The 15,043-nt window shown below is 48.1% G+C and overlaps 9 non-coding genes across 9 annotated transcripts; all 9 read left to right on the top strand.

The window, feature by feature from the left end:
* The first annotated feature begins 818 nt into the window (after positions 1-818).
* Positions 819-937, top strand: LOC126307813 (5S ribosomal RNA). Its single transcript, XR_007553788.1, has one exon. It is a non-coding gene; the product is annotated as a 5S ribosomal RNA (ribosomal RNA).
* A 1,471-nt stretch (positions 938-2,408) lies between these two features.
* On the top strand, positions 2,409-2,527 carry LOC126308074 (5S ribosomal RNA). Its single transcript, XR_007554002.1, has one exon. It is a non-coding gene; the product is annotated as a 5S ribosomal RNA (ribosomal RNA).
* Positions 2,528-3,998: 1,471 nt separating this feature from the next.
* On the top strand, positions 3,999-4,117 carry LOC126307852 (5S ribosomal RNA). Its single transcript, XR_007553822.1, has one exon. It is a non-coding gene; the product is annotated as a 5S ribosomal RNA (ribosomal RNA).
* A 1,471-nt stretch (positions 4,118-5,588) lies between these two features.
* LOC126308073 (5S ribosomal RNA) lies at positions 5,589-5,707 on the top strand. The gene has a single exon (XR_007554001.1). It is a non-coding gene; the product is annotated as a 5S ribosomal RNA (ribosomal RNA).
* A 1,471-nt stretch (positions 5,708-7,178) lies between these two features.
* LOC126307849 (5S ribosomal RNA) lies at positions 7,179-7,297 on the top strand. Its single transcript, XR_007553821.1, has one exon. It is a non-coding gene; the product is annotated as a 5S ribosomal RNA (ribosomal RNA).
* A 1,471-nt stretch (positions 7,298-8,768) lies between these two features.
* LOC126308072 (5S ribosomal RNA) lies at positions 8,769-8,887 on the top strand. Its single transcript, XR_007554000.1, has one exon. It is a non-coding gene; the product is annotated as a 5S ribosomal RNA (ribosomal RNA).
* A 1,471-nt stretch (positions 8,888-10,358) lies between these two features.
* Positions 10,359-10,477, top strand: LOC126307848 (5S ribosomal RNA). The gene has a single exon (XR_007553820.1). It is a non-coding gene; the product is annotated as a 5S ribosomal RNA (ribosomal RNA).
* Positions 10,478-11,948: 1,471 nt separating this feature from the next.
* On the top strand, positions 11,949-12,067 carry LOC126308070 (5S ribosomal RNA). The gene has a single exon (XR_007553999.1). It is a non-coding gene; the product is annotated as a 5S ribosomal RNA (ribosomal RNA).
* Positions 12,068-13,538: 1,471 nt separating this feature from the next.
* Positions 13,539-13,657, top strand: LOC126307847 (5S ribosomal RNA). The gene has a single exon (XR_007553819.1). It is a non-coding gene; the product is annotated as a 5S ribosomal RNA (ribosomal RNA).
* The last annotated feature ends 1,386 nt before the right edge of the window (positions 13,658-15,043 follow it).

Below are 15,043 nucleotides of genomic sequence, written 5' to 3'. Positions count from 1 at the left end.
AGATGTATACTTTGCCGAAAAGCCTGTGTCTTGTGTGCATGTTTTCGCACCTTTCCACGGCACAGCGCAGCACAGAGCGGCACTGGTAGCTCCGAACGCCCGCACACGGCGCCTCGGACTCGCCGGTTCGGGCCGCGCCCATCTCGCAGATGCTTCTCGTACTTGTGCTGTCATATGGACCGCGACCCGAGCGGCAGCGAGCGGCAGTCGAGCAAAGTCGAGACAAGTCGGGACGGAAGGGGACAGCCGAGAATGAACCGTGCAAATTACGCAAATATCTGGAAGCGCGACGAGTGTCAGGCAGGTGAGAACGCTTCCCTCTGTCTTCATTTCTTGCTATCTTGTCACTACCCCTGCCAGCCCTTTTTTCATGCTACCTTTCTCATGTGACAAAGATGCTTCCATACTGATTTTAAACTATCGTAAGATACGATATTAAGGAACTCAGTTTGAAAAGAGTGCGCCAAGGAAGACTTCCAAAGAGTCTCTGGAAATAACAAAACAGTATGAAGTGACAGAAATGTTGTGAAATACGTCAGGGCATATTGTTTTGTAGCAGTGCACAACGGCAAATTTGTAAACAAAAATTTACCTTCCATCGCTACAAGAGATGGATACTTTGTCGAACAAACGAATGACAGGCGGTGCAACGAGCAGCTGTGTTGTGCGTCTGACCCACGTGGCGGCGCGCCGCACTGCGCGTCGCCTTCGAGGTGGAAGGACGTGCTTTGCGTCAAATGTGCCACCGAAAACGGCGATTGCGTGTGTTGGGAGGAGAGGCGAAGCCTTCTTCTGCCGTGCGGCTACTGTATAAGGACGCCAACGGCCATACCATGTTGAATACACCGGTTCTCGTCCGATCACCGAAGTTAAGCAACATTGGGCGCGGTTAGTACTTGGATGGGTGACCGCCTGGGAACACCGGGTGCTGTTGGCTCCCTCTCTTCTTTTAAATTTTATGTCACTACACCTGCCAGCCCTCTTTTCATGAAAAACTCTCAGGTGCGACAAAGATGCTTCCACAAGCATTTTAAACTACTGTATTAAACGTAAGATGCGAAATTACAGTAATGAACTCAGTTTGAACAAGAATGCGCGGAGGAAGAGTGCTAGGATCTCGTTGAAAATAACGAAACACTGCGAATCGACAGATGTGCTCTTGAAACGCGTCAGAGAGTACTGTTTTGTAGGAGCGCTAAATTCCAAAAACTAACTACATTAAAGAAAGACCTGTTCCCGTCCGACCACCGAAGAAAAGCAACAACGTCAGTATTCGGATCGGCGACCGCCTGGGAACTCTGGCTGTCTTCATTTCTTGCTTTCTTGTCACTACTCCTGCCAGCCCTTTTTTCATGCTACCTTTCTCATGTGACAAAGATGCTTCCATACTGATTTTAAACTATCGTAAGATACGATATTAAGGAACTCAGTTTGAAAAGAGTGCGCCAAGTAAGACTTCCAAAGAGTCTCTGGAATAATAAAAACAGTATGAAGTGACAGAAAAGTTGTGAAAAACGTCAGGGCATATTGTTTTGTAGCAGTGCACAAGGGCAAATTTGTAAACAAAAATTTACCTTTCGTCGCTACAAGAGATGTATACTTTGCCGAAAAGCCTGTGTCTTGTGTGCATGTTTTCGCACCTTTCCACGGCACAGCGCAGCACAGAGCGGCACTGGTAGCTCCGAACGCCCGCACACGGCGCCTCGGACTCGCCGGTTCGGGCCGCGCCCATCTCGCAGATGCTTCTCGTACTTGTGCTGCCATATGGACCGCGACCCGAGCGGCAGCGAGCGGCAGTCGAGCAAAGTCGGGACAAGTCGGGACGGAAGGGGACAGCCGAGAATGAACCGTGCAAATTACGCAGATATCTGGAAGCGCGACGAGTGTCAGGCAGGTGAGAACGCTTCCCTCTGTCTTCATTTCTTGCTATCTTGTCACTACCCCTGCCAGCCCTTTTTTCATGCTACCTTTCTCATGTGACAAAGATGCTTCCATACTGATTTTAAACTATCGTAAGATACGATATTAAGGAACTCAGTTTGAAAAGAGTGCGCCAAGTAAGACTTCCAAAGAGTCTCTGGAAATAACAAAACAGTATGAAGTGACAGAAATGTTGTGAAATACGTCAGGGCATATTGTTTTGTAGCAGTGCACAACGGCAAATTTGTAAACAAAAATTTACCTTCCATCGCTACAAGAGATGGATACTTTGTCGAACAAACGAATGACAGGCGGTGCAACGAGCAGCTGTGTTGTGCGTCTGACCCACGTGGCGGCGCGCCGCACTGCGCGTCGCCTTCGAGGTGGAAGGACGTGCTTTGCGTCAAATGTGCCACCGAAAACGGCGATTGCGTGTGTTGGGAGGAGAGGCGAAGCCTTCTTCTGCCGTGCGGCTACTGTATAAGGACGCCAACGGCCATACCATGTTGAATACACCGGTTCTCGTCCGATCACCGAAGTTAAGCAACATCGGGCCCGGTTAGTACTTGGATGGGTGACCGCCTGGGAACACCGGGTGCTGTTGGCTCCCTCTCTTCTTTTAAATTTTATGTCACTACACCTGCCAGCCCTCTTTTCATGAAAAACTCTCAGGTGCGACAAAGATGCTTCCACAAGCATTTTAAACTACTGTATTAAACGTAAGATGCGAAATTACAGTAATGAACTCAGTTTGAACAAGAATGCGCGGAGGAAGAGTGCTAGGATCTCGTTGAAAATAACGAAACACTGCGAATCGACAGATGTGCTCTTGAAACGCGTCAGAGAGTACTGTTTTGTAGGAGCGCTAAATTCCAAAAACTAACTACATTAAAGAAAGACCTGTTCCCGTCCGACCACCGAAGAAAAGCAACAACGTCAGTATTCGGATCGGCGACCGCCTGGGAACTCTGGCTGTCTTCATTTCTTGCTTTCTTGTCACTACTCCTGCCAGCCCTTTTTTCATGCTACCTTTCTCATGTGACAAAGATGCTTCCATACTGATTTTAAACTATCGTAAGATACGATATTAAGGAACTCAGTTTGAAAAGAGTGCGCCAAGTAAGACTTCCAAAGAGTCTCTGGAATAATAAAAACAGTACGAAGTGACAGAAAAGTTGTGAAAAACGTCAGGGCATATTGTTTTGTAGCAGTGCACAAGGGCAAATTTGTAAACAAAAATTTACCTTTCGTCGCTACAAGAGATGTATACTTTGCCGAAAAGCCTGTGTCTTGTGTGCATGTTTTCGCACCTTTCCACGGCACAGCGCAGCACAGAGCGGCACTGGTAGCTCCGAACGCCCGCACACGGCGCCTCGGACTCGCCGGTTCGGGCCGCGCCCATCTCGCAGATGCTTCTCGTACTTGTGCTGTCATATGGACCGCGACCCGAGCGGCAGCGAGCGGCAGTCGAGCAAAGTCGGGACAAGTCGGGACGGAAGGGGACAGCCGAGAATGAACCGTGCAAATTACGCAGATATCTGGAAGCGCGACGAGTGTCAGGCAGGTGAGAACGCTTCCCTCTGTCTTCATTTCTTGCTATCTTGTCACTACCCCTGCCAGCCCTTTTTTCATGCTACCTTTCTCATGTGACAAAGATGCTTCCATACTGATTTTAAACTATCGTAAGATACGATATTAAGGAACTCAGTTTGAAAAGAGTGCGCCAAGTAAGACTTCCAAAGAGTCTCTGGAAATAACAAAACAGTATGAAGTGACAGAAATGTTGTGAAATACGTCAGGGCATATTGTTTTGTAGCAGTGCACAACGGCAAATTTGTAAACAAAAATTTACCTTCCATCGCTACAAGAGATGGATACTTTGTCGAACAAACGAATGACAGGCGGTGCAACGAGCAGCTGTGTTGTGCGTCTGACCCACGTGGCGGCGCGCCGCACTGCGCGTCGCCTTCGAGGTGGAAGGACGTGCTTTGCGTCAAATGTGCCACCGAAAACGGCGATTGCGTGTGTTGGGAGGAGAGGCGAAGCCTTCTTCTGCCGTGCGGCTACTGTATAAGGACGCCAACGGCCATACCATGTTGAATACACCGGTTCTCGTCCGATCACCGAAGTTAAGCAACATCGGGCCCGGTTAGTACTTGGATGGGTGACCGCCTGGGATCACCGGGTGCTGTTGGCTCCCTCTCTTCTTTTAAATTTTATGTCACTACACCTGCCAGCCCTCTTTTCATGAAAAGCTCTCAGGTGCGACAAAGATGCTTCCACAAGCATTTTAAACTACTGTATTAAACGTAAGATGCGAAATTACAGTAATGAACTCAGTTTGAACAAGAATGCGCGGAGGAAGAGTGCTAGGATCTCGTTGAAAATAACGAAACACTGCGAATCGACAGATGTGCTCTTGAAACGCGTCAGAGAGTACTGTTTTGTAGGAGCGCTAAATTCCAAAAACTAACTACATTAAAGAAAGACCTGTTCCCGTCCGACCACCGAAGAAAAGCAACAACGTCAGTATTCGGATCGGCGACCGCCTGGGAACTCTGGCTGTCTTCATTTCTTGCTTTCTTGTCACTACTCCTGCCAGCCCTTTTTTCATGCTACCTTTCTCATGTGACAAAGATGCTTCCATACTGATTTTAAACTATCGTAAGATACGATATTAAGGAACTCAGTTTGAAAAGAGTGCGCCAAGTAAGACTTCCAAAGAGTCTCTGGAATAATAAAAACAGTACGAAGTGACAGAAAAGTTGTGAAAAACGTCAGGGCATATTGTTTTGTAGCAGTGCACAAGGGCAAATTTGTAAACAAAAATTTACCTTTCGTCGCTACAAGAGATGTATACTTTGCCGAAAAGCCTGTGTCTTGTGTGCATGTTTTCGCACCTTTCCACGGCACAGCGCAGCACAGAGCGGCACTGGTAGCTCCGAACGCCCGCACACGGCGCCTCGGACTCGCCGGTTCGGGCCGCGCCCATCTCGCAGATGCTTCTCGTACTTGTGCTGTCATATGGACCGCGACCCGAGCGGCAGCGAGCGGCAGTCGAGCAAAGTCGGGACAAGTCGGGACGGAAGGGGACAGCCGAGAATGAACCGTGCAAATTACGCAGATATCTGGAAGCGCGACGAGTGTCAGGCAGGTGAGAACGCTTCCCTCTGTCTTCATTTCTTGCTATCTTGTCACTACCCCTGCCAGCCCTTTTTTCATGCTACCTTTCTCATGTGACAAAGATGCTTCCATACTGATTTTAAACTATCGTAAGATACGATATTAAGGAACTCAGTTTGAAAAGAGTGCGCCAAGTAAGACTTCCAAAGAGTCTCTGGAAATAACAAAACAGTATGAAGTGACAGAAATGTTGTGAAATACGTCAGGGCATATTGTTTTGTAGCAGTGCACAACGGCAAATTTGTAAACAAAAATTTACCTTCCATCGCTACAAGAGATGGATACTTTGTCGAACAAACGAATGACAGGCGGTGCAACGAGCAGCTGTGTTGTGCGTCTGACCCACGTGGCGGCGCGCCGCACTGCGCGTCGCCTTCGAGGTGGAAGGACGTGCTTTGCGTCAAATGTGCCACCGAAAACGGCGATTGCGTGTGTTGGGAGGAGAGGCGAAGCCTTCTTCTGCCGTGCGGCTACTGTATAAGGACGCCAACGGCCATACCATGTTGAATACACCGGTTCTCGTCCGATCACCGAAGTTAAGCAACATCGGGCCCGGTTAGTACTTGGATGGGTGACCGCCTGGGAACACCGGGTGCTGTTGGCTCCCTCTCTTCTTTTAAATTTTATGTCACTACACCTGCCAGCCCTCTTTTCATGAAAAACTCTCAGGTGCGACAAAGATGCTTCCACAAGCATTTTAAACTACTGTATTAAACGTAAGATGCGAAATTACAGTAATGAACTCAGTTTGAACAAGAATGCGCGGAGGAAGAGTGCTAGGATCTCGTTGAAAATAACGAAACACTGCGAATCGACAGATGTGCTCTTGAAACGCGTCAGAGAGTACTGTTTTGTAGGAGCGCTAAATTCCAAAAACTAACTACATTAAAGAAAGACCTGTTCCCGTCCGACCACCGAAGAAAAGCAACAACGTCAGTATTCGGATCGGCGACCGCCTGGGAACTCTGGCTGTCTTCATTTCTTGCTTTCTTGTCACTACTCCTGCCAGCCCTTTTTTCATGCTACCTTTCTCATGTGACAAAGATGCTTCCATACTGATTTTAAACTATCGTAAGATACGATATTAAGGAACTCAGTTTGAAAAGAGTGCGCCAAGTAAGACTTCCAAAGAGTCTCTGGAATAATAAAAACAGTACGAAGTGACAGAAAAGTTGTGAAAAACGTCAGGGCATATTGTTTTGTAGCAGTGCACAAGGGCAAATTTGTAAACAAAAATTTACCTTTCGTCGCTACAAGAGATGTATACTTTGCCGAAAAGCCTGTGTCTTGTGTGCATGTTTTCGCACCTTTCCACGGCACAGCGCAGCACAGAGCGGCACTGGTAGCTCCGAACGCCCGCACACGGCGCCTCGGACTCGCCGGTTCGGGCCGCGCCCATCTCGCAGATGCTTCTCGTACTTGTGCTGTCATATGGACCGCGACCCGAGCGGCAGCGAGCGGCAGTCGAGCAAAGTCGGGACAAGTCGGGACGGAAGGGGACAGCCGAGAATGAACCGTGCAAATTACGCAGATATCTGGAAGCGCGACGAGTGTCAGGCAGGTGAGAACGCTTCCCTCTGTCTTCATTTCTTGCTATCTTGTCACTACCCCTGCCAGCCCTTTTTTCATGCTACCTTTCTCATGTGACAAAGATGCTTCCATACTGATTTTAAACTATCGTAAGATACGATATTAAGGAACTCAGTTTGAAAAGAGTGCGCCAAGTAAGACTTCCAAAGAGTCTCTGGAAATAACAAAACAGTATGAAGTGACAGAAATGTTGTGAAATACGTCAGGGCATATTGTTTTGTAGCAGTGCACAACGGCAAATTTGTAAACAAAAATTTACCTTCCATCGCTACAAGAGATGGATACTTTGTCGAACAAACGAATGACAGGCGGTGCAACGAGCAGCTGTGTTGTGCGTCTGACCCACGTGGCGGCGCGCCGCACTGCGCGTCGCCTTCGAGGTGGAAGGACGTGCTTTGCGTCAAATGTGCCACCGAAAACGGCGATTGCGTGTGTTGGGAGGAGAGGCGAAGCCTTCTTCTGCCGTGCGGCTACTGTATAAGGACGCCAACGGCCATACCATGTTGAATACACCGGTTCTCGTCCGATCACCGAAGTTAAGCAACATCGGGCCCGGTTAGTACTTGGATGGGTGACCGCCTGGGATCACCGGGTGCTGTTGGCTCCCTCTCTTCTTTTAAATTTTATGTCACTACACCTGCCAGCCCTCTTTTCATGAAAAGCTCTCAGGTGCGACAAAGATGCTTCCACAAGCATTTTAAACTACTGTATTAAACGTAAGATGCGAAATTACAGTAATGAACTCAGTTTGAACAAGAATGCGCGGAGGAAGAGTGCTAGGATCTCGTTGAAAATAACGAAACACTGCGAATCGACAGATGTGCTCTTGAAACGCGTCAGAGAGTACTGTTTTGTAGGAGCGCTAAATTCCAAAAACTAACTACATTAAAGAAAGACCTGTTCCCGTCCGACCACCGAAGAAAAGCAACAACGTCAGTATTCGGATCGGCGACCGCCTGGGAACTCTGGCTGTCTTCATTTCTTGCTTTCTTGTCACTACTCCTGCCAGCCCTTTTTTCATGCTACCTTTCTCATGTGACAAAGATGCTTCCATACTGATTTTAAACTATCGTAAGATACGATATTAAGGAACTCAGTTTGAAAAGAGTGCGCCAAGTAAGACTTCCAAAGAGTCTCTGGAATAATAAAAACAGTACGAAGTGACAGAAAAGTTGTGAAAAACGTCAGGGCATATTGTTTTGTAGCAGTGCACAAGGGCAAATTTGTAAACAAAAATTTACCTTTCGTCGCTACAAGAGATGTATACTTTGCCGAAAAGCCTGTGTCTTGTGTGCATGTTTTCGCACCTTTCCACGGCACAGCGCAGCACAGAGCGGCACTGGTAGCTCCGAACGCCCGCACACGGCGCCTCGGACTCGCCGGTTCGGGCCGCGCCCATCTCGCAGATGCTTCTCGTACTTGTGCTGTCATATGGACCGCGACCCGAGCGGCAGCGAGCGGCAGTCGAGCAAAGTCGGGACAAGTCGGGACGGAAGGGGACAGCCGAGAATGAACCGTGCAAATTACGCAGATATCTGGAAGCGCGACGAGTGTCAGGCAGGTGAGAACGCTTCCCTCTGTCTTCATTTCTTGCTATCTTGTCACTACCCCTGCCAGCCCTTTTTTCATGCTACCTTTCTCATGTGACAAAGATGCTTCCATACTGATTTTAAACTATCGTAAGATACGATATTAAGGAACTCAGTTTGAAAAGAGTGCGCCAAGTAAGACTTCCAAAGAGTCTCTGGAAATAACAAAACAGTATGAAGTGACAGAAATGTTGTGAAATACGTCAGGGCATATTGTTTTGTAGCAGTGCACAACGGCAAATTTGTAAACAAAAATTTACCTTCCATCGCTACAAGAGATGGATACTTTGTCGAACAAACGAATGACAGGCGGTGCAACGAGCAGCTGTGTTGTGCGTCTGACCCACGTGGCGGCGCGCCGCACTGCGCGTCGCCTTCGAGGTGGAAGGACGTGCTTTGCGTCAAATGTGCCACCGAAAACGGCGATTGCGTGTGTTGGGAGGAGAGGCGAAGCCTTCTTCTGCCGTGCGGCTACTGTATAAGGACGCCAACGGCCATACCATGTTGAATACACCGGTTCTCGTCCGATCACCGAAGTTAAGCAACATCGGGCCCGGTTAGTACTTGGATGGGTGACCGCCTGGGAACACCGGGTGCTGTTGGCTCCCTCTCTTCTTTTAAATTTTATGTCACTACACCTGCCAGCCCTCTTTTCATGAAAAACTCTCAGGTGCGACAAAGATGCTTCCACAAGCATTTTAAACTACTGTATTAAACGTAAGATGCGAAATTACAGTAATGAACTCAGTTTGAACAAGAATGCGCGGAGGAAGAGTGCTAGGATCTCGTTGAAAATAACGAAACACTGCGAATCGACAGATGTGCTCTTGAAACGCGTCAGAGAGTACTGTTTTGTAGGAGCGCTAAATTCCAAAAACTAACTACATTAAAGAAAGACCTGTTCCCGTCCGACCACCGAAGAAAAGCAACAACGTCAGTATTCGGATCGGCGACCGCCTGGGAACTCTGGCTGTCTTCATTTCTTGCTTTCTTGTCACTACTCCTGCCAGCCCTTTTTTCATGCTACCTTTCTCATGTGACAAAGATGCTTCCATACTGATTTTAAACTATCGTAAGATACGATATTAAGGAACTCAGTTTGAAAAGAGTGCGCCAAGTAAGACTTCCAAAGAGTCTCTGGAATAATAAAAACAGTACGAAGTGACAGAAAAGTTGTGAAAAACGTCAGGGCATATTGTTTTGTAGCAGTGCACAAGGGCAAATTTGTAAACAAAAATTTACCTTTCGTCGCTACAAGAGATGTATACTTTGCCGAAAAGCCTGTGTCTTGTGTGCATGTTTTCGCACCTTTCCACGGCACAGCGCAGCACAGAGCGGCACTGGTAGCTCCGAACGCCCGCACACGGCGCCTCGGACTCGCCGGTTCGGGCCGCGCCCATCTCGCAGATGCTTCTCGTACTTGTGCTGTCATATGGACCGCGACCCGAGCGGCAGCGAGCGGCAGTCGAGCAAAGTCGGGACAAGTCGGGACGGAAGGGGACAGCCGAGAATGAACCGTGCAAATTACGCAGATATCTGGAAGCGCGACGAGTGTCAGGCAGGTGAGAACGCTTCCCTCTGTCTTCATTTCTTGCTATCTTGTCACTACCCCTGCCAGCCCTTTTTTCATGCTACCTTTCTCATGTGACAAAGATGCTTCCATACTGATTTTAAACTATCGTAAGATACGATATTAAGGAACTCAGTTTGAAAAGAGTGCGCCAAGTAAGACTTCCAAAGAGTCTCTGGAAATAACAAAACAGTATGAAGTGACAGAAATGTTGTGAAATACGTCAGGGCATATTGTTTTGTAGCAGTGCACAACGGCAAATTTGTAAACAAAAATTTACCTTCCATCGCTACAAGAGATGGATACTTTGTCGAACAAACGAATGACAGGCGGTGCAACGAGCAGCTGTGTTGTGCGTCTGACCCACGTGGCGGCGCGCCGCACTGCGCGTCGCCTTCGAGGTGGAAGGACGTGCTTTGCGTCAAATGTGCCACCGAAAACGGCGATTGCGTGTGTTGGGAGGAGAGGCGAAGCCTTCTTCTGCCGTGCGGCTACTGTATAAGGACGCCAACGGCCATACCATGTTGAATACACCGGTTCTCGTCCGATCACCGAAGTTAAGCAACATCGGGCCCGGTTAGTACTTGGATGGGTGACCGCCTGGGATCACCGGGTGCTGTTGGCTCCCTCTCTTCTTTTAAATTTTATGTCACTACACCTGCCAGCCCTCTTTTCATGAAAAGCTCTCAGGTGCGACAAAGATGCTTCCACAAGCATTTTAAACTACTGTATTAAACGTAAGATGCGAAATTACAGTAATGAACTCAGTTTGAACAAGAATGCGCGGAGGAAGAGTGCTAGGATCTCGTTGAAAATAACGAAACACTGCGAATCGACAGATGTGCTCTTGAAACGCGTCAGAGAGTACTGTTTTGTAGGAGCGCTAAATTCCAAAAACTAACTACATTAAAGAAAGACCTGTTCCCGTCCGACCACCGAAGAAAAGCAACAACGTCAGTATTCGGATCGGCGACCGCCTGGGAACTCTGGCTGTCTTCATTTCTTGCTTTCTTGTCACTACTCCTGCCAGCCCTTTTTTCATGCTACCTTTCTCATGTGACAAAGATGCTTCCATACTGATTTTAAACTATCGTAAGATACGATATTAAGGAACTCAGTTTGAAAAGAGTGCGCCAAGTAAGACTTCCAAAGAGTCTCTGGAATAATAAAAACAGTACGAAGTGACAGAAAAGTTGTGAAAAACGTCAGGGCATATTGTTTTGTAGCAGTGCACAAGGGCAAATTTGTAAACAAAAATTTACCTTTCGTCGCTACAAGAGATGTATACTTTGCCGAAAAGCCTGTGTCTTGTGTGCATGTTTTCGCACCTTTCCACGGCACAGCGCAGCACAGAGCGGCACTGGTAGCTCCGAACGCCCGCACACGGCGCCTCGGACTCGCCGGTTCGGGCCGCGCCCATCTCGCAGATGCTTCTCGTACTTGTGCTGTCATATGGACCGCGACCCGAGCGGCAGCGAGCGGCAGTCGAGCAAAGTCGGGACAAGTCGGGACGGAAGGGGACAGCCGAGAATGAACCGTGCAAATTACGCAGATATCTGGAAGCGCGACGAGTGTCAGGCAGGTGAGAACGCTTCCCTCTGTCTTCATTTCTTGCTATCTTGTCACTACCCCTGCCAGCCCTTTTTTCATGCTACCTTTCTCATGTGACAAAGATGCTTCCATACTGATTTTAAACTATCGTAAGATACGATATTAAGGAACTCAGTTTGAAAAGAGTGCGCCAAGTAAGACTTCCAAAGAGTCTCTGGAAATAACAAAACAGTATGAAGTGACAGAAATGTTGTGAAATACGTCAGGGCATATTGTTTTGTAGCAGTGCACAACGGCAAATTTGTAAACAAAAATTTACCTTCCATCGCTACAAGAGATGGATACTTTGTCGAACAAACGAATGACAGGCGGTGCAACGAGCAGCTGTGTTGTGCGTCTGACCCACGTGGCGGCGCGCCGCACTGCGCGTCGCCTTCGAGGTGGAAGGACGTGCTTTGCGTCAAATGTGCCACCGAAAACGGCGATTGCGTGTGTTGGGAGGAGAGGCGAAGCCTTCTTCTGCCGTGCGGCTACTGTATAAGGACGCCAACGGCCATACCATGTTGAATACACCGGTTCTCGTCCGATCACCGAAGTTAAGCAACATCGGGCCCGGTTAGTACTTGGATGGGTGACCGCCTGGGAACACCGGGTGCTGTTGGCTCCCTCTCTTCTTTTAAATTTTATGTCACTACACCTGCCAGCCCTCTTTTCATGAAAAACTCTCAGGTGCGACAAAGATGCTTCCACAAGCATTTTAAACTACTGTATTAAACGTAAGATGCGAAATTACAGTAATGAACTCAGTTTGAACAAGAATGCGCGGAGGAAGAGTGCTAGGATCTCGTTGTAAATAACGAAACACTGCGAATCGACAGATGTGCTCTTGAAACGCGTCAGAGAGTACTGTTTTGTAGGAGCGCTAAATTCCAAAAACTAACTACATTAAAGAAAGACCTGTTCCCGTCCGACCACCGAAGAAAAGCAACAACGTCAGTATTCGGATCGGCGACCGCCTGGGAACTCTGGCTGTCTTCATTTCTTGCTTTCTTGTCACTACTCCTGCCAGCCCTTTTTTCATGCTACCTTTCTCATGTGACAAAGATGCTTCCATACTGATTTTAAACTATCGTAAGATACGATATTAAGGAACTCAGTTTGAAAAGAGTGCGCCAAGTAAGACTTCCAAAGAGTCTCTGGAATAATAAAAACAGTACGAAGTGACAGAAAAGTTGTGAAAAACGTCAGGGCATATTGTTTTGTAGCAGTGCACAAGGGCAAATTTGTAAACAAAAATTTACCTTTCGTCGCTACAAGAGATGTATACTTTGCCGAAAAGCCTGTGTCTTGTGTGCATGTTTTCGCACCTTTCCACGGCACAGCGCAGCACAGAGCGGCACTGGTAGCTCCGAACGCCCGCACACGGCGCCTCGGACTCGCCGGTTCGGGCCGCGCCCATCTCGCAGATGCTTCTCGTACTTGTGCTGTCATATGGACCGCGACCCGAGCGGCAGCGAGCGGCAGTCGAGCAAAGTCGGGACAAGTCGGGACGGAAGGGGACAGCCGAGAATGAACCGTGCAAATTACGCAGATATCTGGAAGCGCGACGAGTGTCAGGCAGGTGAGAACGCTTCCCTCTGTCTTCATTTCTTGCTATCTTGTCACTACCCCTGCCAGCCCTTTTTTCATGCTACCTTTCTCATGTGACAAAGATGCTTCCATACTGATTTTAAACTATCGTAAGATACGATATTAAGGAACTCAGTTTGAAAAGAGTGCGCCAAGGAAGACTTCCAAAGAGTCTCTGGAAATAACAAAACAGTATGAAGTGACAGAAATGTTGTGAAATACGTCAGGGCATATTGTTTTGTAGCAGTGCACAACGGCAAATTTGTAAACAAAAATTTACCTTCCATCGCTACAAGAGATGGATACTTTGTCGAACAAACGAATGACAGGCGGTGCAACGAGCAGCTGTGTTGTGCGTCTGACCCACGTGGCGGCGCGCCGCACTGCGCGTCGCCTTCGAGGTGGAAGGACGTGCTTTGCGTCAAATGTGCCACCGAAAACGGCGATTGCGTGTGTTGGGAGGAGAGGCGAAGCCTTCTTCTGCCGTGCGGCTACTGTATAAGGACGCCAACGGCCATACCATGTTGAATACACCGGTTCTCGTCCGATCACCGAAGTTAAGCAACATCGGGCCCGGTTAGTACTTGGATGGGTGACCGCCTGGGATCACCGGGTGCTGTTGGCTCCCTCTCTTCTTTTAAATTTTATGTCACTACACCTGCCAGCCCTCTTTTCATGAAAAACTCTCAGGTGCGACAAAGATGCTTCCACAAGCATTTTAAACTACTGTATTAAACGTAAGATGCGAAATTACAGTAATGAACTCAGTTTGAACAAGAATGCGCGGAGGAAGAGTGCTAGGATCTCGTTGAAAATAACGAAACACTGCGAATCGACAGATGTGCTCTTGAAACGCGTCAGAGAGTACTGTTTTGTAGGAGCGCTAAATTCCAAAAACTAACTACATTAAAGAAAGACCTGTTCCCGTCCGACCACCGAAGAAAAGCAACAACGTCAGTATTCGGATCGGCGACCGCCTGGGAACTCTGGCTGTCTTCATTTCTTGCTTTCTTGTCACTACTCCTGCCAGCCCTTTTTTCATGCTACCTTTCTCATGTGACAAAGATGCTTCCATACTGATTTTAAACTATCGTAAGATACGATATTAAGGAACTCAGTTTGAAAAGAGTGCGCCAAGTAAGACTTCCAAAGAGTCTCTGGAATAATAAAAACAGTACGAAGTGACAGAAAAGTTGTGAAAAACGTCAGGGCATATTGTTTTGTAGCAGTGCACAAGGGCAAATTTGTAAACAAAAATTTACCTTTCGTCGCTACAAGAGATGTATACTTTGCCGAAAAGCCTGTGTCTTGTGTGCATGTTTTCGCACCTTTCCACGGCACAGCGCAGCACAGAGCGGCACTGGTAGCTCCGAACGCCCGCACACGGCGCCTCGGACTCGCCGGTTCGGGCCGCGCCCATCTCGCAGATGCTTCTCGTACTTGTGCTGTCATATGGACCGCGACCCGAGCGGCAGCGAGCGGCAGTCGAGCAAAGTCGGGACAAGTCGGGACGGAAGGGGACAGCCGAGAATGAACCGTGCAAATTACGCAGATATCTGGAAGCGCGACGAGTGTCAGGCAGGTGAGAACGCTTCCCTCTGTCTTCATTTCTTGCTATCTTGTCACTACCCCTGCCAGCCCTTTTTTCATGCTACCTTTCTCATGTGACAAAGATGCTTCCATACTGATTTTAAACTATCGTAAGATACGATATTAAGGAACTCAGTTTGAAAAGAGTGCGCCAAGTAAGACTTCCAAAGAGTCTCTGGAAATAACAAAACAGTATGAAGTGACAGAAATGTTGTGAAATACGTCAGGGCATATTGTTTTGTAGCAGTGCACAACGGCAAATTTGTAAACAAAAATTTACCTTCCATCGCTACAAGAGATGGATACTTTGTCGAACAAACGAATGACAGGCGGTGCAACGAGCAGCTGTGTTGTGCGTCTGACCCACGTGGCGGCGCGCCGCACTGCGCGTCGCCTTCGAGGTGGAAGGACGTGCTTTGCG

This window comes from Schistocerca gregaria, unplaced genomic scaffold (genome assembly GCF_023897955.1).
Source record: "Schistocerca gregaria isolate iqSchGreg1 unplaced genomic scaffold, iqSchGreg1.2 ptg000355l, whole genome shotgun sequence".
NCBI lineage: Eukaryota > Metazoa > Arthropoda > Insecta > Orthoptera > Acrididae > Schistocerca > Schistocerca gregaria.
The sequence above is the reverse complement of the archived record's forward strand: the minus strand, read 5'-3'. Positions and strand labels throughout refer to the sequence as shown.